We start from the raw sequence: 25,556 nt of genomic DNA, 5'->3' as shown, positions 1-25,556 counted from the left end.
AGGACTGGCTAGCTGGCTAGCCAGCAAGCAGGTAGCAATGAAAGTAGGAATCTTTCTTTTTAACCCTGTAAGGGGGTGGTGCACTGTACCCGAAGATACTGCCATATCGGGTCAATGCATAGGGCGACGGAAGCAAGCTTCGAAATCGGCCCCCGTTCTCAAAAATCCATTTAATATATGGTCCCCAGATAGGGGACGTATCAGATATTAAACTGATAAGAACAGATACTACACTTGATCTTAGCCAAAAGGCCGAGAAGCGATAACCGTGAAAGGGGCGGGCCCAACAAGGTGCCCTTCATGGGCACTATCACTGCTTGCTGTCAGGGAGGCTGCCAGACAATTTTCCATGCACACTCTGGGCTGGGGGGCAGTCAACCACCAGTACACACAGCAGAACCTAAACCCATACCATTATTGCTAAGCAGCAAGACAGGGGCCCATTGCACTCCCACGGGGCCTTTTTAAATGCAATCCATAACCCGGATTTGCCAGGAACCCTTCTTACTCCTCCTACTTGCATGTGACACTGGGCTTAGGATCTGCATAGGAAACACACACACAAGCACACACCTACCTTTGTTGCCTGCAGATGCCTCCTTGGCTGTCCCCAAACGGTATCAAACCAACACCCACGGGAAGCTGTAAGCATAGAGGACATGCCTGCACCCCATTGGACTTACCTGTGTGGGTTAAATCCGGGTTATTTGACAACCTATGGCGGTGATGGTTCTGCTCAGGCAGAGCAGTGCTGATGCTCCTCATAAAGCTGTCGCTGCTGTGAAGGTTCTAGGTGACATCACAAATCCCTATGGTTACATACACAACAAAGCTGGGTTGTTGTTGTTTACACTCTGCAAGGCCTGTGGAAGTGAGTGACATCATAGCACTGTAGTTCTGAGGGTTCTAGATGGATGCAACAATCTCCTGTTGCTTCTATGAAGGCCATAATAGACGACATCACCAAACAGCTCCATAGTCACATACACAGCAAAGGAGAGATGTTGTTTACACCTAGTGATGTCAGTGGTATTGAGTGACATCACAGCACAGTGCTAAGGCTCCTGGGCCTGGACACAGCAGCGGCTGCAATATCTCAACGGAGAATACGTTTATATATATGTGTGTGTGTGCGCGTATATATATATATATATATATATATATATATATATATATATATTTCTCCGCCGAAATCACTTTTAAACCCATTTCCACCTTTTTTTCCCTTCTCTTCCTCTTACTTTTTTTTCACGTTTTTTTACGTTTTTCTCCTTTTCGCCTCTTTTCTGGGCGTATTATTCTTCTTTTTCTTCTTTTTTTTCGTCTAATGCATACCCCATCAGTGCAGCAATGCTTATTCAATACCGCCAGCAGATGGAGACACTGGGGGATAATTTTCTAAGGATTTATACTGATTTTTCCTGTCTGAATTTGTCGCACAGAAAGTTGCAGGCCAAATATGTGTGACATTTCTGCGACTTTAGCTTCTAGAGCATTTTTACAACATTATACATAGGTGCTGAATACATAAAAAGCGACTGTTCAGCGACAGACAAGTCGCATCGGCTGAAAGTAGGCCAGAATGTCAGTCCATGTTGGAGCAGGTTTAGATACAGTCTAAAGTATAGATCTCAAAGTCTGTGCACAGAATTTAGCAAGGGCCTCGCACCTTCTGATGCATCAGGTAGGTGCACAATAGCATAGCCTAACCCTCTGTACTTTGGTCTATATTGATGCGGGACATAGACAGCCAGCTGATGACCAATCCATTAGTGCAATGGATGGCTGGAAGCATTTGTCTTTGCCTTTGCAATACCACAGAAGCAATGCATGGTCAATGTACAGCAATGACACACCTGTGTGAACAGCCAGGAGACCCCCCCCCCCCCATGTTATGTTACATAGTTACATAGTTAGTACGGTCGAAAAAAGACATATGTCCATCAAATTCAACCAGGGAATTAAGGGGTAGGGGTGTGGCGCGATATTGGGGAAGGGATGAGATTTTATATTTCTTCATAAGCATTAATCTTATTTTGTCAATTAGGAACATTCAGCACCCACCCGCTATCAAGGCAGCTGCCTATCATGTCATGCCCTACCTGCACAGGTGTGCTGGCTACTCAAATGATCCAATTAAGGAGGCCATTTAGTCAGCAGCAGCAGAAGTCCTGTGCCTGGACGCTCCAACAGCGGCCAGACACAAGCAGAAGCAGAAGCAGCAGAAGCAGCAGCAGCACCACCTTTTGTTTTTTGGCTGCAGCAGCAGCAAGGCCCACAGGGCTGGCTAGCTGGCTAGCCAGCAAGCAGGTAGCAATGAAAGTAGGAATCTTTCTTTTTAACCCTGTAAGGGGGTGGTGCACTGTACCCGAAGATACTGCCATATCGGGTCAATGCATAGGGCGACGGAAGCAAGCTTCGAAATCGGCCCCCGTTCTCAAAAATCCATTTAATATATGGTCCCCAGATAGGGGACGTATCAGATATTAAACTGATAAGAACAGATACTACACTTGATCTTAGCCAAAAGGCCGAGAAGCGATAACCGTGAAAGGGGCGGGCCCAACAAGGTGCCCTTCATGGGCACTATCACTGCTTGCTGTCAGGGAGGCTGCCAGACAATTTTCCATGCACACTCTGGGCTGGGGGGCAGTCAACCACCAGTACACACAGCAGAACCTAAACCCATACCATTATTGCTAAGCAGCAAGACAGGGGCCCATTGCACTCCCACGGGGCCTTTTTAAATGCAATCCATAACCCGGATTTGCCAGGAACCCTTCTTACTCCTCCTACTTGCATGTGACACTGGGCTTAGGATCTGCATAGGAAACACACACACAAGCACACACCTACCTTTGTTGCCTGCAGATGCCTCCTTGGCTGTCCCCAAACGGTATCAAACCAACACCCACGGGAAGCTGTAAGCATAGAGGACATGCCTGCACCCCATTGGACTTACCTGTGTGGGTTAAATCCGGGTTATTTGACAACCTATGGCGGTGATGGTTCTGCTCAGGCAGAGCAGTGCTGATGCTCCTCATAAAGCTGTCGCTGCTGTGAAGGTTCTAGGTGACATCACAAATCCCTATGGTTACATACACAACAAAGCTGGGTTGTTGTTGTTTACACTCTGCAAGGCCTGTGGAAGTGAGTGACATCATAGCACTGTAGTTCTGAGGGTTCTAGATGGATGCAACAATCTCCTGTTGCTTCTATGAAGGCCATAATAGACGACATCACCAAACAGCTCCATAGTCACATACACAGCAAAGGAGAGATGTTGTTTACACCTAGTGATGTCAGTGGTATTGAGTGACATCACAGCACAGTGCTAAGGCTCCTGGGCCTGGACACAGCAGCGGCTGCAATATCTCAACGGAGAATACGTTTATATATATGTGTGTGTGTGCGCGTATATATATATATATATATATATATATATATATATATATATATATTTCTCCGCCGAAATCACTTTTAAACCCATTTCCACCTTTTTTTCCCTTCTCTTCCTCTTACTTTTTTTTCACGTTTTTTTACGTTTTTCTCCTTTTCGCCTCTTTTCTGGGCGTATTATTCTTCTTTTTCTTCTTTTTTTTCGTCTAATGCATACCCCATCAGTGCAGCAATGCTTATTCAATACCGCCAGCAGATGGAGACACTGGGGGATAATTTTCTAAGGATTTATACTGATTTTTCCTGTCTGAATTTGTCGCACAGAAAGTTGCAGGCCAAATATGTGTGACATTTCTGCGACTTTAGCTTCTAGAGCATTTTTACAACATTATACATAGGTGCTGAATACATAAAAAGCGACTGTTCAGCGACAGACAAGTCGCATCGGCTGAAAGTAGGCCAGAATGTCAGTCCATGTTGGAGCAGGTTTAGATACAGTCTAAAGTATAGATCTCAAAGTCTGTGCACAGAATTTAGCAAGGGCCTCGCACCTTCTGATGCATCAGGTAGGTGCACAATAGCATAGCCTAACCCTCTGTACTTTGGTCTATATTGATGCGGGACATAGACAGCCAGCTGATGACCAATCCATTAGTGCAATGGATGGCTGGAAGCATTTGTCTTTGCCTTTGCAATACCACAGAAGCAATGCATGGTCAATGTACAGCAATGACACACCTGTGTGAACAGCCAGGAGACCCCCCCCCCCCCATGTTATGTTACATAGTTACATAGTTAGTACGGTCGAAAAAAGACATATGTCCATCAAATTCAACCAGGGAATTAAGGGGTAGGGGTGTGGCGCGATATTGGGGAAGGGATGAGATTTTATATTTCTTCATAAGCATTAATCTTATTTTGTCAATTAGGAACATTCAGCACCCACCCGCTATCAAGGCAGCTGCCTATCATGTCATGCCCTACCTGCACAGGTGTGCTGGCTACTCAAATGATCCAATTAAGGAGGCCATTTAGTCAGCAGCAGCAGAAGTCCTGTGCCTGGACGCTCCAACAGCGGCCAGACACAAGCAGAAGCAGAAGCAGCAGAAGCAGCAGCAGCACCACCTTTTGTTTTTTGGCTGCAGCAGCAGCAAGGCCCACAGGGCTGGCTAGCTGGCTAGCCAGCAAGCAGGTAGCAATGAAAGTAGGAATCTTTCTTTTTAACCCTGTAAGGGGGTGGTGCACTGTACCCGAAGATACTGCCATATCGGGTCAATGCATAGGGCGACGGAAGCAAGCTTCGAAATCGGCCCCCGTTCTCAAAAATCCATTTAATATATGGTCCCCAGATAGGGGACGTATCAGATATTAAACTGATAAGAACAGATACTACACTTGATCTTAGCCAAAAGGCCGAGAAGCGATAACCGTGAAAGGGGCGGGCCCAACAAGGTGCCCTTCATGGGCACTATCACTGCTTGCTGTCAGGGAGGCTGCCAGACAATTTTCCATGCACACTCTGGGCTGGGGGGCAGTCAACCACCAGTACACACAGCAGAACCTAAACCCATACCATTATTGCTAAGCAGCAAGACAGGGGCCCATTGCACTCCCACGGGGCCTTTTTAAATGCAATCCATAACCCGGATTTGCCAGGAACCCTTCTTACTCCTCCTACTTGCATGTGACACTGGGCTTAGGATCTGCATAGGAAACACACACACAAGCACACACCTACCTTTGTTGCCTGCAGATGCCTCCTTGGCTGTCCCCAAACGGTATCAAACCAACACCCACGGGAAGCTGTAAGCATAGAGGACATGCCTGCACCCCATTGGACTTACCTGTGTGGGTTAAATCCGGGTTATTTGACAACCTATGGCGGTGATGGTTCTGCTCAGGCAGAGCAGTGCTGATGCTCCTCATAAAGCTGTCGCTGCTGTGAAGGTTCTAGGTGACATCACAAATCCCTATGGTTACATACACAACAAAGCTGGGTTGTTGTTGTTTACACTCTGCAAGGCCTGTGGAAGTGAGTGACATCATAGCACTGTAGTTCTGAGGGTTCTAGATGGATGCAACAATCTCCTGTTGCTTCTATGAAGGCCATAATAGACGACATCACCAAACAGCTCCATAGTCACATACACAGCAAAGGAGAGATGTTGTTTACACCTAGTGATGTCAGTGGTATTGAGTGACATCACAGCACAGTGCTAAGGCTCCTGGGCCTGGACACAGCAGCGGCTGCAATATCTCAACGGAGAATACGTTTATATATATGTGTGTGTGTGCGCGTATATATATATATATATATATATATATATATATATATATATATTTCTCCGCCGAAATCACTTTTAAACCCATTTCCACCTTTTTTTCCCTTCTCTTCCTCTTACTTTTTTTTCACGTTTTTTTACGTTTTTCTCCTTTTCGCCTCTTTTCTGGGCGTATTATTCTTCTTTTTCTTCTTTTTTTTCGTCTAATGCATACCCCATCAGTGCAGCAATGCTTATTCAATACCGCCAGCAGATGGAGACACTGGGGGATAATTTTCTAAGGATTTATACTGATTTTTCCTGTCTGAATTTGTCGCACAGAAAGTTGCAGGCCAAATATGTGTGACATTTCTGCGACTTTAGCTTCTAGAGCATTTTTACAACATTATACATAGGTGCTGAATACATAAAAAGCGACTGTTCAGCGACAGACAAGTCGCATCGGCTGAAAGTAGGCCAGAATGTCAGTCCATGTTGGAGCAGGTTTAGATACAGTCTAAAGTATAGATCTCAAAGTCTGTGCACAGAATTTAGCAAGGGCCTCGCACCTTCTGATGCATCAGGTAGGTGCACAATAGCATAGCCTAACCCTCTGTACTTTGGTCTATATTGATGCGGGACATAGACAGCCAGCTGATGACCAATCCATTAGTGCAATGGATGGCTGGAAGCATTTGTCTTTGCCTTTGCAATACCACAGAAGCAATGCATGGTCAATGTACAGCAATGACACACCTGTGTGAACAGCCAGGAGACCCCCCCCCCCCCCCCATGTTATGTTACATAGTTACATAGTTAGTACGGTCGAAAAAAGACATATGTCCATCAAGTTCAACCAGGGAATTAAGGGGTAGGGGTGTGGCGCGATATTGGGGAAGGGATGAGATTTTATATTTCTTCATAAGCATTAATCTTATTTTGTCAATTAGGAACATTCAGCACCCACCCGCTATCAAGGCAGCTGCCTATCATGTCATGCCCTACCTGCACAGGTGTGCTGGCTACTCAAATGATCCAATTAAGGAGGCCATTTAGTCAGCAGCAGCAGAAGTCCTGTGCCTGGACGCTCCAACAGCGGCCAGACACAAGCAGAAGCAGAAGCAGCAGAAGCAGCAGCAGCACCACCTTTTGTTTTTTGGCTGCAGCAGCAGCAAGGCCCACAGGGCTGGCTAGCTGGCTAGCCAGCAAGCAGGTAGCAATGAAAGTAGGAATCTTTCTTTTTAACCCTGTAAGGGGGTGGTGCACTGTACCCGAAGATACTGCCATATCGGGTCAATGCATAGGGCGACGGAAGCAAGCTTCGAAATCGGCCCCCGTTCTCAAAAATCCATTTAATATATGGTCCCCAGATAGGGGACGTATCAGATATTAAACTGATAAGAACAGATACTACACTTGATCTTAGCCAAAAGGCCGAGAAGCGATAACCGTGAAAGGGGCGGGCCCAACAAGGTGCCCTTCATGGGCACTATCACTGCTTGCTGTCAGGGAGGCTGCCAGACAATTTTCCATGCACACTCTGGGCTGGGGGGCAGTCAACCACCAGTTCACACAGCAGAACCTAAACCCATACCATTATTGCTAAACAGCAAGACAGGGGCCCATTGCACTCCCACGGGGCCTTTTTAAATGCAATCCATAACCCGGATTTGCCAGGAACCCTTCTTACTCCTCCTACTTGCATGTGACACTGGGCTTAGGATCTGCATAGGAAACACACACACAAGCACACACCTACCTTTGTTGCCTGCAGATGCCTCCTTGGCTGTCCCCAAACGGTATCAAACCAACACCCACGGGAAGCTGTAAGCATAGAGGACATGCCTGCACCCCATTGGACTTACCTGTGTGGGTTAAATCCGGGTTATTTGACAACCTATGGCGGTGATGGTTCTGCTCAGGCAGAGCAGTGCTGATGCTCCTCATAAAGCTGTCGCTGCTGTGAAGGTTCTAGGTGACATCACAAATCCCTATGGTTACATACACAACAAAGCTGGGTTGTTGTTGTTTACACTCTGCAAGGCCTGTGGAAGTGAGTGACATCATAGCACTGTAGTTCTGAGGGTTCTAGATGGATGCAACAATCTCCTGTTGCTTCTATGAAGGCCATAATAGACGACATCACCAAACAGCTCCATAGTCACATACACAGCAAAGGAGAGATGTTGTTTACACCTAGTGATGTCAGTGGTATTGAGTGACATCACAGCACAGTGCTAAGGCTCCTGGGCCTGGACACAGCAGCGGCTGCAATATCTCAACGGAGAATACGTTTATATATATGTGTGTGTGTGCGCGTATATATATATATATATATATATATATATATATATATATATATATATTTCTCCGCCGAAATCACTTTTAAACCCATTTCCACCTTTTTTTCCCTTCTCTTCCTCTTACTTTTTTTCACATTTTTTTACGTTTTTCTCCTTTTCGCCTCTTTTCTGGGCGTATTATTCTTCTTTTTCTTCTTTTTTTTCGTCTAATGCATACCCCATCAGTGCAGCAATGCTTATTCAATACCGCCAGCAGATGGAGACACTGGGGGATAATTTTCTAAGGATTTATACTGATTTTTCCTGTCTGAATTTGTCGCACAGAAAGTTGCAGGCCAAATATGTGTGACATTTCTGCGACTTTAGCTTCTAGAGCATTTTTACAACATTATACATAGGTGCTGAATACATAAAAAGCGACTGTTCAGCGACAGACAAGTCGCATCGGCTGAAAGTAGGCCAGAATGTCAGTCCATGTTGGAGCAGGTTTAGATACAGTCTAAAGTATAGATCTCAAAGTCTGTGCACAGAATTTAGCAAGGGCCTCGCACCTTCTGATGCATCAGGTAGGTGCACAATAGCATAGCCTAACCCTCTGTACTTTGGTCTATATTGATGCGGGACATAGACAGCCAGCTGATGACCAATCCATTAGTGCAATGGATGGCTGGAAGCATTTGTCTTTGCCTTTGCAATACCACAGAAGCAATGCATGGTCAATGTACAGCAATGACACACCTGTGTGAACAGCCAGGAGACCCCCCATGTTATGTTACATAGTTACATAGTTAGTACGGTCGAAAAAAGACATATGTCCATCAAGTTCAACCAGGGAATTAAGGGGTAGGGGTGTGGCGCGATATTGGGGAAGGGATGAGATTTTATATTTCTTCATAAGCATTAATCTTATTTTGTCAATTAGGAACATTCAGCACCCACCCGCTATCAAGGCAGCTGCCTATCATGTCATGCCCTACCTGCACAGGTGTGCTGGCTACTCAAATGATCCAATTAAGGAGGCCATTTAGTCAGCAGCAGCAGAAGTCCTGTGCCTGGACGCTCCAACAGCGGCCAGACACAAGCAGAAGCAGAAGCAGCAGAAGCAGCAGCAGCACCACCTTTTGTTTTTTGGCTGCAGCAGCAGCAAGGCCCACAGGGCTGGCTAGCTGGCTAGCCAGCAAGCAGGTAGCAATGAAAGTAGGAATCTTTCTTTTTAACCCTGTAAGGGGGTGGTGCACTGTACCCGAAGATACTGCCATATCGGGTCAATGCATAGGGCGACGGAAGCAAGCTTCGAAATCGGCCCCCGTTCTCAAAAATCCATTTAATATATGGTCCCCAGATAGGGGACGTATCAGATATTAAACTGATAAGAACAGATACTACACTTGATCTTAGCCAAAAGGCCGAGAAGCGATAACCGTGAAAGGGGCGGGCCCAACAAGGTGCCCTTCATGGGCACTATCACTGCTTGCTGTCAGGGAGGCTGCCAGACAATTTTCCATGCACACTCTGGGCTGGGGGGCAGTCAACCACCAGTACACACAGCAGAACCTAAACCCATACCATTATTGCTAAGCAGCAAGACAGGGGCCCATTGCACTCCCACGGGGCCTTTTTAAATGCAATCCATAACCCGGATTTGCCAGGAACCCTTCTTACTCCTCCTACTTGCATGTGACACTGGGCTTAGGATCTGCATAGGAAACACACACACAAGCACACACCTACCTTTGTTGCCTGCAGCCTGCAGATGCCTCCTTGGCTGTCCCCAAACGGTATCAAACCAACACCCACGGGAAGCTGTAAGCATAGAGGACATGCCTGCACCCCATTGGACTTACCTGTGTGGGTTAAATCCGGGTTATTTGACAACCTATGGCGGTGATGGTTCTGCTCAGGCAGAGCAGTGCTGATGCTCCTCATAAAGCTGTCGCTGCTGTGAAGGTTCTAGGTGACATCACAAATCCCTATGGTTACATACACAACAAAGCTGGGTTGTTGTTGTTTACACTCTGCAAGGCCTGTGGAAGTGAGTGACATCATAGCACTGTAGTTCTGAGGGTTCTAGATGGATGCAACAATCTCCTGTTGCTTCTATGAAGGCCATAATAGACGACATCACCAAACAGCTCCATAGTCACATACACAGCAAAGGAGAGATGTTGTTTACACCTAGTGATGTCAGTGGTATTGAGTGACATCACAGCACAGTGCTAAGGCTCCTGGGCCTGGACACAGCAGCGGCTGCAATATCTCAACGGAGAATACGTTTATATATATGTGTGTGTGTGCGCGTATATATATATATATATATATATATATATATATATATATATATTTCTCCGCCGAAATCACTTTTAAACCCATTTCCACCTTTTTTTCCCTTCTCTTCCTCTTACTTTTTTTTCACGTTTTTTTACGTTTTTCTCCTTTTCGCCTCTTTTCTGGGCGTATTATTCTTCTTTTTCTTCTTTTTTTTCGTCTAATGCATACCCCATCAGTGCAGCAATGCTTATTCAATACCGCCAGCAGATGGAGACACTGGGGGATAATTTTCTAAGGATTTATACTGATTTTTCCTGTCTGAATTTGTCGCACAGAAAGTTGCAGGCCAAATATGTGTGACATTTCTGCGACTTTAGCTTCTAGAGCATTTTTACAACATTATACATAGGTGCTGAATACATAAAAAGCGACTGTTCAGCGACAGACAAGTCGCATCGGCTGAAAGTAGGCCAGAATGTCAGTCCATGTTGGAGCAGGTTTAGATACAGTCTAAAGTATAGATCTCAAAGTCTGTGCACAGAATTTAGCAAGGGCCTCGCACCTTCTGATGCATCAGGTAGGTGCACAATAGCATAGCCTAACCCTCTGTACTTTGGTCTATATTGATGCGGGACATAGACAGCCAGCTGATGACCAATCCATTAGTGCAATGGATGGCTGGAAGCATTTGTCTTTGCCTTTGCAATACCACAGAAGCAATGCATGGTCAATGTACAGCAATGACACACCTGTGTGAACAGCCAGGAGACCCCCCATGTTATGTTACATAGTTACATAGTTAGTACGGTCGAAAAAAGACATATGTCCATCAAGTTCAACCAGGGAATTAAGGGGTAGGGGTGTGGCGCGATATTGGGGAAGGGATGAGATTTTATATTTCTTCATAAGCATTAATCTTATTTTGTCAATTAGGAACATTCAGCACCCACCCGCTATCAAGGCAGCTGCCTATCATGTCATGCCCTACCTGCACAGGTGTGCTGGCTACTCAAATGATCCAATTAAGGAGGCCATTTAGTCAGCAGCAGCAGAAGTCCTGTGCCTGGACGCTCCAACAGCGGCCAGACACAAGCAGAAGCAGAAGCAGCAGAAGCAGCAGCAGCACCACCTTTTGTTTTTTGGCTGCAGCAGCAGCAAGGCCCACAGGGCTGGCTAGCTGGCTAGCCAGCAAGCAGGTAGCAATGAAAGTAGGAATCTTTCTTTTTAACCCTGTAAGGGGGTGGTGCACTGTACCCGAAGATACTGCCATATCGGGTCAATGCATAGGGCGACGGAAGCAAGCTTCGAAATCGGCCCCCGTTCTCAAAAATCCATTTAATATATGGTCCCCAGATAGGGGACGTATCAGATATTAAACTGATAAGAACAGATACTACACTTGATCTTAGCCAAAAGGCCGAGAAGCGATAACCGTGAAAGGGGCGGGCCCAACAAGGTGCCCTTCATGGGCACTATCACTGCTTGCTGTCAGGGAGGCTGCCAGACAATTTTCCATGCACACTCTGGGCTGGGGGGCAGTCAACCACCAGTACACACAGCAGAACCTAAACCCATACCATTATTGCTAAGCAGCAAGACAGGGGCCCATTGCACTCCCACGGGGCCTTTTTAAATGCAATCCATAACCCGGATTTGCCAGGAACCCTTCTTACTCCTCCTACTTGCATGTGACACTGGGCTTAGGATCTGCATAGGAAACACACACACAAGCACACACCTACCTTTGTTGCCTGCAGATGCCTCCTTGGCTGTCCCCAAACGGTATCAAACCAACACCCACGGGAAGCTGTAAGCATAGAGGACATGCCTGCACCCCATTGGACTTACCTGTGTGGGTTAAATCCGGGTTATTTGACAACCTATGGCGGTGATGGTTCTGCTCAGGCAGAGCAGTGCTGATGCTCCTCATAAAGCTGTCGCTGCTGTGAAGGTTCTAGGTGACATCACAAATCCCTATGGTTACATACACAACAAAGCTGGGTTGTTGTTGTTTACACTCTGCAAGGCCTGTGGAAGTGAGTGACATCATAGCACTGTAGTTCTGAGGGTTCTAGATGGATGCAACAATCTCCTGTTGCTTCTATGAAGGCCATAATAGACGACATCACCAAACAGCTCCATAGTCACATACACAGCAAAGGAGAGATGTTGTTTACACCTAGTGATGTCAGTGGTATTGAGTGACATCACAGCACAGTGCTAAGGCTCCTGGGCCTGGACACAGCAGCGGCTGCAATATCTCAACGGAGAATACGTTTATATATATGTGTGTGTGTGCGCGTATATATATATATATATATATATATATATATATATATATATATATATATATTTCTCCGCCGAAATCACTTTTAAACCCATTTCCACCTTTTTTTCCCTTCTCTTCCTCTTACTTTTTTTTCACGTTTTTTTACGTTTTTCTCCTTTTCGCCTCTTTTCTGGGCGTATTATTCTTCTTTTTCTTCTTTTTTTTCGTCTAATGCATACCCCATCAGTGCAGCAATGCTTATTCAATACCGCCAGCAGATGGAGACACTGGGGGATAATTTTCTAAGGATTTATACTGATTTTTCCTGTCTGAATTTGTCGCACAGAAAGTTGCAGGCCAAATATGTGTGACATTTCTGCGACTTTAGCTTCTAGAGCATTTTTACAACATTATACATAGGTGCTGAATACATAAAAAGCGACTGTTCAGCGACAGACAAGTCGCATCGGCTGAAAGTAGGCCAGAATGTCAGTCCATGTTGGAGCAGGTTTAGATACAGTCTAAAGTATAGATCTCAAAGTCTGTGCACAGAATTTAGCAAGGGCCTCGCACCTTCTGATGCATCAGGTAGGTGCACAATAGCATAGCCTAACCCTCTGTACTTTGGTCTATATTGATGCGGGACATAGACAGCCAGCTGATGACCAATCCATTAGTGCAATGGATGGCTGGAAGCATTTGTCTTTGCCTTTGCAATACCACAGAAGCAATGCATGGTCAATGTACAGCAATGACACACCTGTGTGAACAGCCAGGAGACCCCCCCCCCCCCCCCATGTTATGTTACATAGTTACATAGTTAGTACGGTCGAAAAAAGACATATGTCCATCAAGTTCAACCAGGGAATTAAGGGGTAGGGGTGTGGCGCGATATTGGGGAAGGGATGAGATTTTATATTTCTTCATAAGCATTAATCTTATTTTGTCAATTAGGAACATTCAGCACCCACCCGCTATCAAGGCAGCTGCCTATCATGTCATGCCCTACCTGCACAGGTGTGCTGGCTACTCAAATGATCCAATTAAGGAGGCCATTTAGTCAGCAGCAGCAGAAGTCCTGTGCCTGGACGCTCCAACAGCGGCCAGACACAAGCAGAAGCAGAAGCAGCAGAAGCAGCAGCAGCACCACCTTTTGTTTTTTGGCTGCAGCAGCAGCAAGGCCCACAGGGCTGGCTAGCTGGCTAGCCAGCAAGCAGGTAGCAATGAAAGTAGGAATCTTTCTTTTTAACCCTGTAAGGGGGTGGTGCACTGTACCCGAAGATACTGCCATATCGGGTCAATGCATAGGGCGACGGAAGCAAGCTTCGAAATCGGCCCCCGTTCTCAAAAATCCATTTAATATATGGTCCCCAGATAGGGGACGTATCAGATATTAAACTGATAAGAACAGATACTACACTTGATCTTAGCCAAAAGGCCGAGAAGCGATAACCGTGAAAGGGGCGGGCCCAACAAGGTGCCCTTCATGGGCACTATCACTGCTTGCTGTCAGGGAGGCTGCCAGACAATTTTCCATGCACACTCTGGGCTGGGGGGCAGTCAACCACCAGTACACACAGCAGAACCTAAACCCATACCATTATTGCTAAGCAGCAAGACAGGGGCCCATTGCACTCCCACGGGGCCTTTTTAAATGCAATCCATAACCCGGATTTGCCAGGAACCCTTCTTACTCCTCCTACTTGCATGTGACACTGGGCTTAGGATCTGCATAGGAAACACACACACAAGCACACACCTACCTTTGTTGCCTGCAGATGCCTCCTTGGCTGTCCCCAAACGGTATCAAACCAACACCCACGGGAAGCTGTAAGCATAGAGGACATGCCTGCACCCCATTGGACTTACCTGTGTGGGTTAAATCCGGGTTATTTGACAACCTATGGCGGTGATGGTTCTGCTCAGGCAGAGCAGTGCTGATGCTCCTCATAAAGCTGTCGCTGCTGTGAAGGTTCTAGGTGACATCACAAATCCCTATGGTTACATACACAACAAAGCTGGGTTGTTGTTGTTTACACTCTGCAAGGCCTGTGGAAGTGAGTGACATCATAGCACTGTAGTTCTGAGGGTTCTAGATGGATGCAACAATCTCCTGTTGCTTCTATGAAGGCCATAATAGACGACATCACCAAACAGCTCCATAGTCACATACACAGCAAAGGAGAGATGTTGTTTACACCTAGTGATGTCAGTGGTATTGAGTGACATCACAGCACAGTGCTAAGGCTCCTGGGCCTGGACACAGCAGCGGCTGCAATATCTCAACGGAGAATACGTTTATATATATGTGTGTGTGTGCGCGTATATATATATATATATATATATATATATATATATATATATATTTCTCCGCCGAAATCACTTTTAAACCCATTTCCACCTTTTTTTCCCTTCTCTTCCTCTTACTTTTTTTTCACGTTTTTTTACGTTTTTCTCCTTTTCGCCTCTTTTCTGGGCGTATTATTCTTCTTTTTCTTCTTTTTTTTCGTCTAATGCATACCCCATCAGTGCAGCAATGCTTATTCAATACCGCCAGCAGATGGAGACACTGGGGGATAATTTTCTAAGGATTTATACTGATTTTTCCTGTCTGAATTTGTCGCACAGAAAGTTGCAGGCCAAATATGTGTGACATTTCTGCGACTTTAGCTTCTAGAGCATTTTTACAACATTATACATAGGTGCTGAATACATAAAAAGCGACTGTTCAGCGACAGACAAGTCGCATCGGCTGAAAGTAGGCCAGAATGTCAGTCCATGTTGGAGCAGGTTTAGATACAGTCTAAAGTATAGATCTCAAAGTCTGTGCACAGAATTTAGCAAGGGCCTCGCACCTTCTGATGCATCAGGTAGGTGCACAATAGCATAGCCTAACCCTCTGTACTTTGGTCTATATTGATGCGGGACATAGACAGCCAGCTGATGACCAATCCATTAGTGCAATGGATGGCTGGAAGCATTTGTCTTTGCCTTTGCAATACCACAGAAGCAATGCATGGTCAATGTACAGCAATGACACACCTGTGTGAACAGCCAGGAGACCCCCCCCCCCCCCATGTTATGTTACATAGTTACATAGTTAGTACGGTCGAAAAAAGACATATGTCCATCAAATTCAACCAGGGAATTAAGGGGTAGGGGTGTGGCGCGATATTGGGGAAGGGATGAGATTTTATATTTCTTCATAAGCATTAATCTTATTTTGTCAATTAGGAACATTCAGCACCCACCCGCTATCAAGGCAGCTGCCTATCATGTCATGCCCTACCTGCACAGGTGTGCTGGCTACTCAAATGATCCAATTAAGGAGGCCATTTAGTCAGCAGCAGCAGAAGTCCTGTGCCTGGACGCTCCAACAGCGGCCAGACACAAGCAGAAGCAGAAGCAGCAGAAGCAGCAGCAGCACCACCTTTTGTTTTTTGGCTGCAGCAGCAGCAAGGCCCACAGGGCTGGCTAGCTGGCTAGCCAGCAAGCAGGTAGCAATGAAAGTAGGAATCTTTCTTTTTAACCCTGTAAGGGGGTGGTGCACTGTACCCGAAGATACTGCCATATCGGGTCAATGCATAGGGCGACGGAAGCAAGCTTCGAAATCGGCCCCCGTTCTCAAAAATCCATTTAATATATGGTCCCCAGATAGGGGACGTATCAGATATTAAACTGATAAGAACAGATACTACACTTGATCTTAGCCAAAAGGCCGAGAAGCGATAACCGTGAAAGGGGCGGGCCCAACAAGGTGCCCTTCATGGGCACTATCACTGCTTGCTGTCAGGGAGGCTGCCAGACAATTTTCCATGCACACTCTGGGCTGGGGGGCAGTCAACCACCAGTACACACAGCAGAACCTAAACCCATACCATTATTGCTAAGCAGCAAGACAGGGGCCCATTGCACTCCCACGGGGCCTTTTTAAATGCAATCCATAACCCGGATTTGCCAGGAACCCTTCTTACTCCTCCTACTTGCATGTGACACTGGGCTTAGGATCTGCATAGGAAACACACACACAAGCACACACCTACCTTTGTTGCCTGCAGATGCCTCCTTGGCTGTCCCCAAACGGTATCAAACCAACACCCACGGGAAGCTGTAAGCATAGAGGACATGCCTGCACCCCATTGGACTTACCTGTGTGGGTTAAATCCGGGTTATTTGACAACCTATGGCGGTGATGGTTCTGCTCAGGCAGAGCAGTGCTGATGCTCCTCATAAAGCTGTCGCTGCTGTGAAGGTTCTAGGTGACATCACAAATCCCTATGGTTACATACACAACAAAGCTGGGTTGTTGTTGTTTACACTCTGCAAGGCCTGTGGAAGTGAGTGACATCATAGCACTGTAGTTCTGAGGGTTCTAGATGGATGCAACAATCTCCTGTTGCTTCTATGAAGGCCATAATAGACGACATCACCAAACAGCTCCATAGTCACATACACAGCAAAGGAGAGATGTTGTTTACACCTAGTGATGTCAGTGGTATTGAGTGACATCACAGCACAGTGCTAAGGCTCCTGGGCCTGGACACAGCAGCGGCTGCAATATCTCAACGGAGAATACGTTTATATATATGTGTGTGTGTGCGCATATATATATATATATATATATATATATATATATATATATATATATATTCTCCGCCGAAATCACTTTTAAACCCATTTCCACCTTTTTTTCCCTTCTCTTCCTCTTACTTTTTTTTCACGTTTTTTTACGTTTTTCTCCTTTTCGCCTCTTTTCTGGGCGTATTATTCTTCTTTTTCTTCTTTTTTTTCGTCTAATGCATACCCCATCAGTGCAGCAATGCTTATTCAATACCGCCAGCAGATGGAGACACTGGGGGATAATTTTCTAAGGATTTATACTGATTTTTCCTGTCTGAATTTGTCGCACAGAAAGTTGCAGGCCAAATATGTGTGACATTTCTGCGACTTTAGCTTCTAGAGCATTTTTACAACATTATACATAGGTGCTGAATACATAAAAAGCGACTGTTCAGCGACAGACAAGTCGCATCGGCTGAAAGTAGGCCAGAATGTCAGTCCATGTTGGAGCGGGTTTAGATACAGTCTAAAGTATAGATCTCAAAGTCTGTGCACAGAATTTAGCAAGGGCCTCGCACCTTCTGATGCATCAGGTAGGTGCACAATAGCATAGCCTAACCCTCTGTACTTTGGTCTATATTGATGCGGGACATAGACAGCCAGCTGATGACCAATCCATTAGTGCAATGGATGGCTGGAAGCATTTGTCTTTGCCTTTGCAATACCACAGAAGCAATGCATGGTCAATGTACAGCAATGACACACCTGTGTGAACAGCCAGGAGACCCCCCCCCCCATGTTATGTTACATAGTTACATAGTTAGTACGGTCGAAAAAAGACATATGTCCATCAAGTTCAACCAGGGAATTAAGGGGTAGGGGTGTGGCGCGATATTGGGGAAGGGATGAGATTTTATATTTCTTCATAAGCATTAATCTTATTTTGTCAATTAGGAACATTCAGCACCCACCCGCTATCAAGGCAGCTGCCTATCATGTCATGCCCTACCTGCACAGGTGTGCTGGCTACTCAAATGATCCAATTAAGGAGGCCATTTAGTCAGCAGCAGCAGAAGTCCTGTGCCTGGACGCTCCAACAGCGGCCAGACACAAGCAGAAGCAGAAGCAGCAGAAGCAGCAGCAGCACCACCTTTTGTTTTTTGGCTGCAGCAGCAGCAAGGCCCACAGGGCTGGCTAGCTGGCTAGCCAGCAAGCAGGTAGCAATGAAAGTAGGAATCTTTCTTTTTAACCCTGTAAGGGGGTGGTGCACTGTACCCGAAGATACTGCCATATCGGGTCAATGCATAGGGCGACGGAAGCAAGCTTCGAAATCGGCCCCCGTTCTCAAAAATCCATTTAATATATGGTCCCCAGATAGGGGACGTATCAGATATTAAACTGATAAGAACAGATACTACACTTGATCTTAGCCAAAAGGCCGAGAAGCGATAACCGTGAAAGGGGCGGGCCCAACAAGGTGCCCTTCATGGGCACTATCACTGCTTGCTGTCAGGGAGGCTGCCAGACAATTTTCCATGCACACTCTGGGCTGGGGGGCAGTCAACCACCAGTACACACAGCAGAACCTAAACCCATACCATTATTGCTAAGCAGCAAGACAGGGGCCCATTGCACTCCCACGGGGCCTTTTTAAATGCAATCCATAACCCGGATTTGCCAGGAACCCTTCTTACTCCTCCTACTTGCATGTGACACTGGGCTTAGGATCTGCATAGGAAACACACACACAAGCACACACCTACCTTTGTTGCCTGCAGATGCCTCCTTGGCTGTCCCCAAACGGTATCAAACCAACACCCACGGGAAGCTGTAAGCATAGAGGACATGCCTGCACCCCATTGGACTTACCTGTGTGGGTTAAATCCGGGTTATTTGACAACCTATGGCGGTGATGGTTCTGCTCAGGCAGAGCAGTGCTGATGCTCCTCATAAAGCTGTCGCTGCTGTGAAGGTTCTAGGTGACATCACAAATCCCTATGGTTACATACACAACAAAGCTGGGTTGTTGTTGTTTACACTCTGCAAGGCCTGTGGAAGTGAGTGACATCATAGCACTGTAGTTCTGAGGGTTCTAGATGGATGCAACAATCTCCTGTTGCTTCTATGAAGGCCATAATAGACGACATCACCAAACAGCTCCATAGTCACATACACAGCAAAGGAGAGATGTTGTTTACACCTAGTGATGTCAGTGGTATTGAGTGACATCACAGCACAGTGCTAAGGCTCCTGGGCCTGGACACAGCAGCGGCTGCAATATCTCAACGGAGAATACGTTTATATATATGTGTGTGTGTGCGCATATATATATATATATATATATATATATATATATTTCTCCGCCGAAATCACTTTTAAACCCATTTCCACCTTTTTTTCCCTTCTCTTCCTCTTACTTTTTTTTCACGTTTTTTTACGTTTTTCTCCTTTTCGCCTCTTTTCTGGGCGTATTATTCTTCTTTTTCTTCTTTTTTTTCGTCTAATGCATACCCCATCAGTGCAGCAATGCTTATTCAATACCGCCAGCAGATGGAGACACTGGGGGATAATTTTCTAAGGATTTATACTGATTTTTCCTGTCTGAATTTGTCGCACAGAAAGTTGCAGGCCAAATATGTGTGACATTTCTGCGACTTTAGCTTCTAGAGCATTTTTACAACATTATACATAGGTGCTGAATACATAAAAAGCGACTGTTCAGCGACAGACAAGTCGCATCGGCTGAAAGTAGGCCAGAATGTCAGTCCATGTTGGAGCGGGTTTAGATACAGTCTAAAGTATAGATCTCAAAGTCTGTGCACAGAATTTAGCAAGGGCCTCGCACCTTCTGATGCATCAGGTAGGTGCACAATAGCATAGCCTAACCCTCTGTACTTTGGTCTATATTGATGCGGGACATAGACAGCCAGCTGATGACCAATCCATTAGTGCAATGGATGGCTGGAAGCATTTGTCTTTGCCTTTGCAATACCACAGAAGCAATGCATGGTCAATGTACAGCAATGACACACCTGTGTGAACAGCCAGGAGACCCCCCCCCCCATGTTATGTTACATAGTTACATAGTTAGTACGGTCGAAAAAAGACATATGTCCATCAAGTTCAACCAGGGAATTAAGGGGTAGGGGTGTGGCGCGATATTGGGGAAGGGATGAGATTTTATATTTCTTCATAAGCATTAATCTTATTTTGTCAATTAGGAACATTCAGCACCCACCCGCTATCAAGGCAGCTGCCTATCATGTCATGCCCTACCTGCACAGGTGTGCTGGCTACTCAAATGATCCAATTAAGGAGGCCATTTAGTCAGCAGCAGCAGAAGTCCTGTGCCTGGACGCTCCAACAGCGGCCAGACACAAGCAGAAGCAGAAGCAGCAGAAGCAGCAGCAGCACCACCTTTTGTTTTTTGGCTGCAGCAGCAGCAAGGCCCACAGGGCTGGCTAGCTGGCTAGCCAGCAAGCAGGTAGCAATGAAAGTAGGAATCTTTCTTTTTAACCCTGTAAGGGGGTGGTGCACTGTACCCGAAGATACTGCCATATCGGGTCAATGCATAGGGCGACGGAAGCAAGCTTCGAAATCGGCCCCCGTTCTCAAAAATCCATTTAATATATGGTCCCCAGATAGGGGACGTATCAGATATTAAACTGATAAGAACAGATTTTAACTTGGCTACCCCTGAGGGGTATCTTTTTATTTAGAATTCATAACATTTTACAAAGTGCATTACGATTTATAAATATAATTTTTTTTCAATAAAAACAAATTTTGATAATAAAATCACATATAACAATAAAAGTTCACATAAATACAATCATAATACACTTAAAATGGGCACTTGGTGGCTTTACAAAAGGGCGTTCCATTCATTAAAATACCATTTTCTAGCTAATAAAGGATAATATTTCTTGTCTAATAAAAAGTACTGGTACATATCACTAAAACAAAGAGCTAAAACATCATTCACAGATAAAATCTCATGTTTAAAAAGTAAAATGTTTCTGGCATTCCATAGAGCTGCTTTAACACAGTTTATGATCTTCCATGCCATTGTCTCTTGAGTCCGTATTGGGCATTCCAGACATCCATAAAAAACAGCTGCAGAGTTTAAGTCCTTTATTTCTGTTATCTTCTTCACCAGAGGGAGTATTTTAGTCCATATCCTTTTTGCATAAAAACAAGTCCAGAAAAGGTGGTACACGGTCTCGGGTTCCTGGCAGCCCTCCCTCGGGCATACTGCAGTGTTGGCCATCCTTCTTCGGTGCTGGAATGCCTGGCATGGAAGACACTCGTGTATGCAGCTCCAGGCCAGATCTTTCTGTGAATTAAAAAGATAAATCATATTTGCCATCTTCCATATTTTCCTGCATTTCTCTTCATTAAAATTATTCACAGGGGCAATAAAACCACTTTCTTTAACATATTTTAACATTTTTTTGCTATTAGTTACTTCATTAATACTTTTTCCGTTAAAGTTGTACAAGTTGAAAATTTTCTCTAAAATCTTGTATTGTTGGGGAAGATTAAAAGCATAAGGACAGCTTAAAACAGTTTTAAACCACCCATTCCTCCTCATAAAAAAACCTGTATTAAAACGGATAAAATATGACCAGTAACTATCCTTAAAAAGTGTGCTAACACACATACTAAAAAACTTGGTAAAAAGGAACGCCCTGATGTCGGGGAAGTCCTTTCCACCCATACCTTTTGGCATCATGACGATCTCTCTTCTCAATTTTTCACTCTTGGAGCTCCATAAAAAGGTAAAACATGCTTTAATAATTTTATTTAAAATCATTTCGGGGGGTGGAAAGACCATGCCAAGATACAATAAAATGGGTAAAATCACCATCTTTGTAACTAAAACCTTCCCCTCCATCGTTAGCTTTCTCATGTTCCACATACAAATTTTTGTGTTTATTTTTTGAGCCACCAAGTCCCAGCTATTAAAACCATTGTTTGACTCACTGAAGGAGACCCCTAAAATCTGCACAGACTCAGACACAGGAATGGGTAAATCCCTTAAAAACAGTCCTCCTATATTTAAAACACTGCTTTTATTAAAATTTACCTTAAAACCGGAGGCACAACAAAAAAATTCAACTTGCTTTAGGGCTTTTTGAAGCGATGGGGTGTCCCTTCCGAGCACTGCCACATCGTCCATGTACCCCACTACTTTAGCCTCTAGTCCCCCTCCTCCCGGCAGGGGGACCCCTCTTACTTGCTTATCTCTCCTCAAGGTGCATAGTAGAGGCTCAAGCGCACATATGAAAAGTAGTGGGGACAAAGGACACCCCTGCTTCACTCCGGAATTTAAAATCACATCCTGTGTCTTAAAACCGTTAACTAAAATCTTGCTTGTGCAGTTTTTATAAAAGGCCTTAAGAGACAATAAAAAGCCTTCAGGTATACCCATTTTCTCTAAAACCTTAAAAAGATAAAAATGTGACACTCTGTCAAAAGCCTTCTCGAAGTCTAAGGATAAAATGGCTAGTTTTCCGTTTCTAGACTTTGTGTCACTAATCACATCTTTTAAAAGGTTAAGATTTTCCCATATGCTCCTCCCAGGCACCCCACAGACCTGATTTGAATGGATTATTTTCTCTATTACACTTTTTAATCTATTTGCGCACAGTTTTGCCATCACTTTGTAGTCACAGTTGAGGAGGGTGATTGGTCTCCAGTTCTTTAGATCTGACCGGTCTCCCTTTTTGAACAGCAGGGAGACATCACCCTTCCTCCATGAACCTGGGAGGGCTTTTGTTTTAAATACTTCTGTAAAAAGGGAAAAAAGGTCATCTTTTAAAACACCATAAAAAATGACATAAAACTCAATGGGTATACCGTCAGGACCAGGCACCTTACCGGATTTAAAACTCCTGATCGTCTCTAAAACCTCCTGTTCCGAGATCTCCCTCTGTAAAAGAGACTGGGACACAGGGTCTAAAACATTGGTAATCTCCTTCAATGAGTCATTCATAAAATCAATATCAATATTTTTTGTATTAAAAAGATCCGCATAAAATGAATGTACCCTTTTTAAAATACCCTGTACATCTTTTTCTCCTTGTATATTATCAATTAAAACCTTTTTATCCGTTACTTTCTTAAAAAAGTACCTGGAGCAGGTCTCGTTCTCTTCAAGGTGCTTTATTTTGGATCTGAAAATTATCTCTTTTCCCTTCTGCTCCAGGCACTGTTTTATTTCTTTTTTTAAGTCAGTAATTTCTCTATAAACCTCTATACCATTGTCTCTGAATTTGTACAGGGTTTGCAGACGGGTATTTAGAAGGGAGTAAAACTCACGCTTCTCTTTAGCTCTAGAGATCCCTACTCTAATAAAAAACTCTTTTATTTTTATTTTCATTTTCTCCCACCATATACTGATGGGAGTGTTAGGATCTCTTACCCGTCTGCAGTCCTTGTAGAAGTTGATAAAATCGGATAAAACCTGCGGATCTTCTAAAAGGGATACATTCATCTTCCAGGCATTCCTCCCAGTCTTTTTTCTAAAATCACTCTTCACCTTAAAAGATAAAAGTTTGTGATCAGAAAAAACATTGGTTAAAACATCACACTTAAAAGGCAGTACTTGATAAGAACAGAAGATAAAATCGATCCTGGAGCTGCAGTTTGCGTTGCTCCAGGTCACACCGTCTCTTTCTGGTAAAATACTATTGCATTTCTTAAAAACATCAGTAAGTCTAAAATCAATAATCATATTTTTTAACATAGAAGATGTTTTATCATAGTTTCTACTTACTGAATTGGTAAAACGGTGCTCCCCCCTTAAAATACAATTAAAATCACCTGCTAAAATAAGAGGTTCAGAATCATTGATAAAAAGGGGTAAAATCTCTAACATCCGTGCTCTATCATTTTTATTGGGTGAACCATAAAAATTTAAAAACTGCCATTTAATACCATCAATAAAAGCTTTAACCAATAAAATTCTGCCTGGTAAAATCTCATGAATAAAATCAATAAAAGCATTTCCTTTAAAAAGTATGGCGACCCCTGCTGATCTGGATTCGTTAGATCCAGACCAGACTGATGGACCGTGTACCCAATCTTTTTTATACTTTTCATAATTTAAACTATGCGGGATGCCGCACTCCTGCAGGAAAACCACAGAAGCAGCAAAAATAGACAAGTAGTTAAAAAGGGCAACCCGTTTCGCTCGTGAACTTATACTTCTTACATTCATAGACAATCCGGACAACTCAGCCATTGGAGATGTAAAAAAAAGGGAGGCTCAGATAACAAACTAAAAACCAGATTGCGCACTGGAGCTCTCGTTACCCCCCACCTCCGACTCTACCGTACACATAGAGGAAGCCGGAGAGGAACCACCATCGCTCGAGCAGCCCCCCTCTTCCAAGACCACAGGTGTATAGACGGAGTACATTGGTAAGAACAGCTTCTGGGCTCCATTCTCTTTTTCGGCGTCCACCTCTTGCCCCTCCATAGGGGTCGGGTGCGTACTTAGGTCCGTTTCCGGGACCTCGGAGATGGTCACCCCTGAAACCTCCTCCTGGCTGGGAGGAGGAGGGGTATCCACCGCTGGGACCTGTGGAGGAGCTTCACTTGGAGCCCCCGTCACGACAGGAACTTCCATCTGCTCCTCCTGGACCACCTCCGAGTCCGGACGCCCTTTGGAGCCCCTTCGTCTTTTCACCTTTGCTACTCCGTCCGGGTTTTCACACTCAGGGGGACCCCGAGCAGGAGGACCTTCCGGGGTGGAATCGGGCACCTCTCGCTCTTCCACCTTCTCTGAGGTATCTGCCCGATCCCCTCTCGCATTTCTCTTCCCCGGCCTCCTCTCATTTGGGGTCCCCCTTTCCACCTGTGCCTCTTTCTCCTGGGGTTCTTTTGGGGGGGCCGTGGTCTCCATCTCACAGCTTACCTCTTCTTGTGGGGGGTGCTCCTCCTCTCTGGCTTTTCCCCAGGCTGGTCTCCGGACGTCTCTCTTGGGTTGCCCTTGCTGTTCTGTGGTTTTTTTTGGTCTGTGGGGACAGAAAGCATACACGTGACCAAAGTGACGGCAAAAATTACATCTCAAACCCTTATCACATTTTTCTGTTTCATGTTGCATGCTTCCACATTTCTTACAGGAACTTTCACAATTTTCCTTTATGTGCCCATAACGTTGGCACCTTCTGCAGAAGTTTGGCATTCCCGCAAAAAAGAGGTCGCCACACACATTGTTTAATTTAAAACGAGCAGGCGGTAATAGTATCCCCCCTGGGAGGGTGGGGTCTTTGTTGCACGTGACTTGATATCGCCATTTTGAGGTCCAGACACCACAGTCGTTCATGATTTTTCCTCTGAACTCCACCTTTTTAAAGTAGGCTGCCAGGAACCCATCGATCTCTCTCTGATTTACAAAAGGGGAGTACATCTTCACGACAATCAACTTGGTTTCATCTAGGACGTGCTCGACAATTTGGATACCCTTAAGCCTCGGATCATCTTGCT

General features: G+C 45.0%; 9 non-coding genes and 1 pseudogene across 9 annotated transcripts; all 10 read right to left on the bottom strand.

Annotated features, from left to right (window-relative positions):
- Window positions 1–73: 73 nt before the first annotated feature.
- LOC130335000 (U2 spliceosomal RNA) lies at window positions 74–264 on the bottom strand. The gene has a single exon (XR_008876713.1). It is a non-coding gene; the product is annotated as a U2 spliceosomal RNA (small nuclear RNA).
- Window positions 265–2,352: 2,088 nt separating this feature from the next.
- Window positions 2,353–2,543, bottom strand: LOC130334999 (U2 spliceosomal RNA). Its single transcript, XR_008876712.1, has one exon. It is a non-coding gene; the product is annotated as a U2 spliceosomal RNA (small nuclear RNA).
- Window positions 2,544–4,633: 2,090 nt separating this feature from the next.
- Window positions 4,634–4,824, bottom strand: LOC130334998 (U2 spliceosomal RNA). The gene has a single exon (XR_008876711.1). It is a non-coding gene; the product is annotated as a U2 spliceosomal RNA (small nuclear RNA).
- A 2,091-nt stretch (window positions 4,825–6,915) lies between these two features.
- Window positions 6,916–7,106, bottom strand: LOC130334997 (U2 spliceosomal RNA). Its single transcript, XR_008876710.1, has one exon. It is a non-coding gene; the product is annotated as a U2 spliceosomal RNA (small nuclear RNA).
- Window positions 7,107–9,190: 2,084 nt separating this feature from the next.
- On the bottom strand, window positions 9,191–9,381 carry LOC130334996 (U2 spliceosomal RNA). The gene has a single exon (XR_008876709.1). It is a non-coding gene; the product is annotated as a U2 spliceosomal RNA (small nuclear RNA).
- Window positions 9,382–11,469: 2,088 nt separating this feature from the next.
- LOC130334995 (U2 spliceosomal RNA) lies at window positions 11,470–11,660 on the bottom strand. Its single transcript, XR_008876708.1, has one exon. It is a non-coding gene; the product is annotated as a U2 spliceosomal RNA (small nuclear RNA).
- Window positions 11,661–13,759: 2,099 nt separating this feature from the next.
- On the bottom strand, window positions 13,760–13,950 carry LOC130334994 (U2 spliceosomal RNA). Its single transcript, XR_008876707.1, has one exon. It is a non-coding gene; the product is annotated as a U2 spliceosomal RNA (small nuclear RNA).
- Window positions 13,951–16,039: 2,089 nt separating this feature from the next.
- On the bottom strand, window positions 16,040–16,230 carry LOC130334991 (U2 spliceosomal RNA). Its single transcript, XR_008876705.1, has one exon. It is a non-coding gene; the product is annotated as a U2 spliceosomal RNA (small nuclear RNA).
- A 2,089-nt stretch (window positions 16,231–18,319) lies between these two features.
- Window positions 18,320–18,510, bottom strand: LOC130334990 (U2 spliceosomal RNA). Its single transcript, XR_008876704.1, has one exon. It is a non-coding gene; the product is annotated as a U2 spliceosomal RNA (small nuclear RNA).
- A 2,076-nt stretch (window positions 18,511–20,586) lies between these two features.
- LOC130334957 (U2 spliceosomal RNA) lies at window positions 20,587–20,767 on the bottom strand (annotated as a pseudogene).
- Window positions 20,768–25,556: the final 4,789 nt, after the last annotated feature.

The sequence above is a fragment of the Hyla sarda genome, unplaced genomic scaffold (genome assembly GCF_029499605.1).
Source record: "Hyla sarda isolate aHylSar1 unplaced genomic scaffold, aHylSar1.hap1 scaffold_446, whole genome shotgun sequence".
NCBI lineage: Eukaryota > Metazoa > Chordata > Amphibia > Anura > Hylidae > Hyla > Hyla sarda.
The sequence above is the reverse complement of the archived record's forward strand: the minus strand, read 5'-3'. Positions and strand labels throughout refer to the sequence as shown.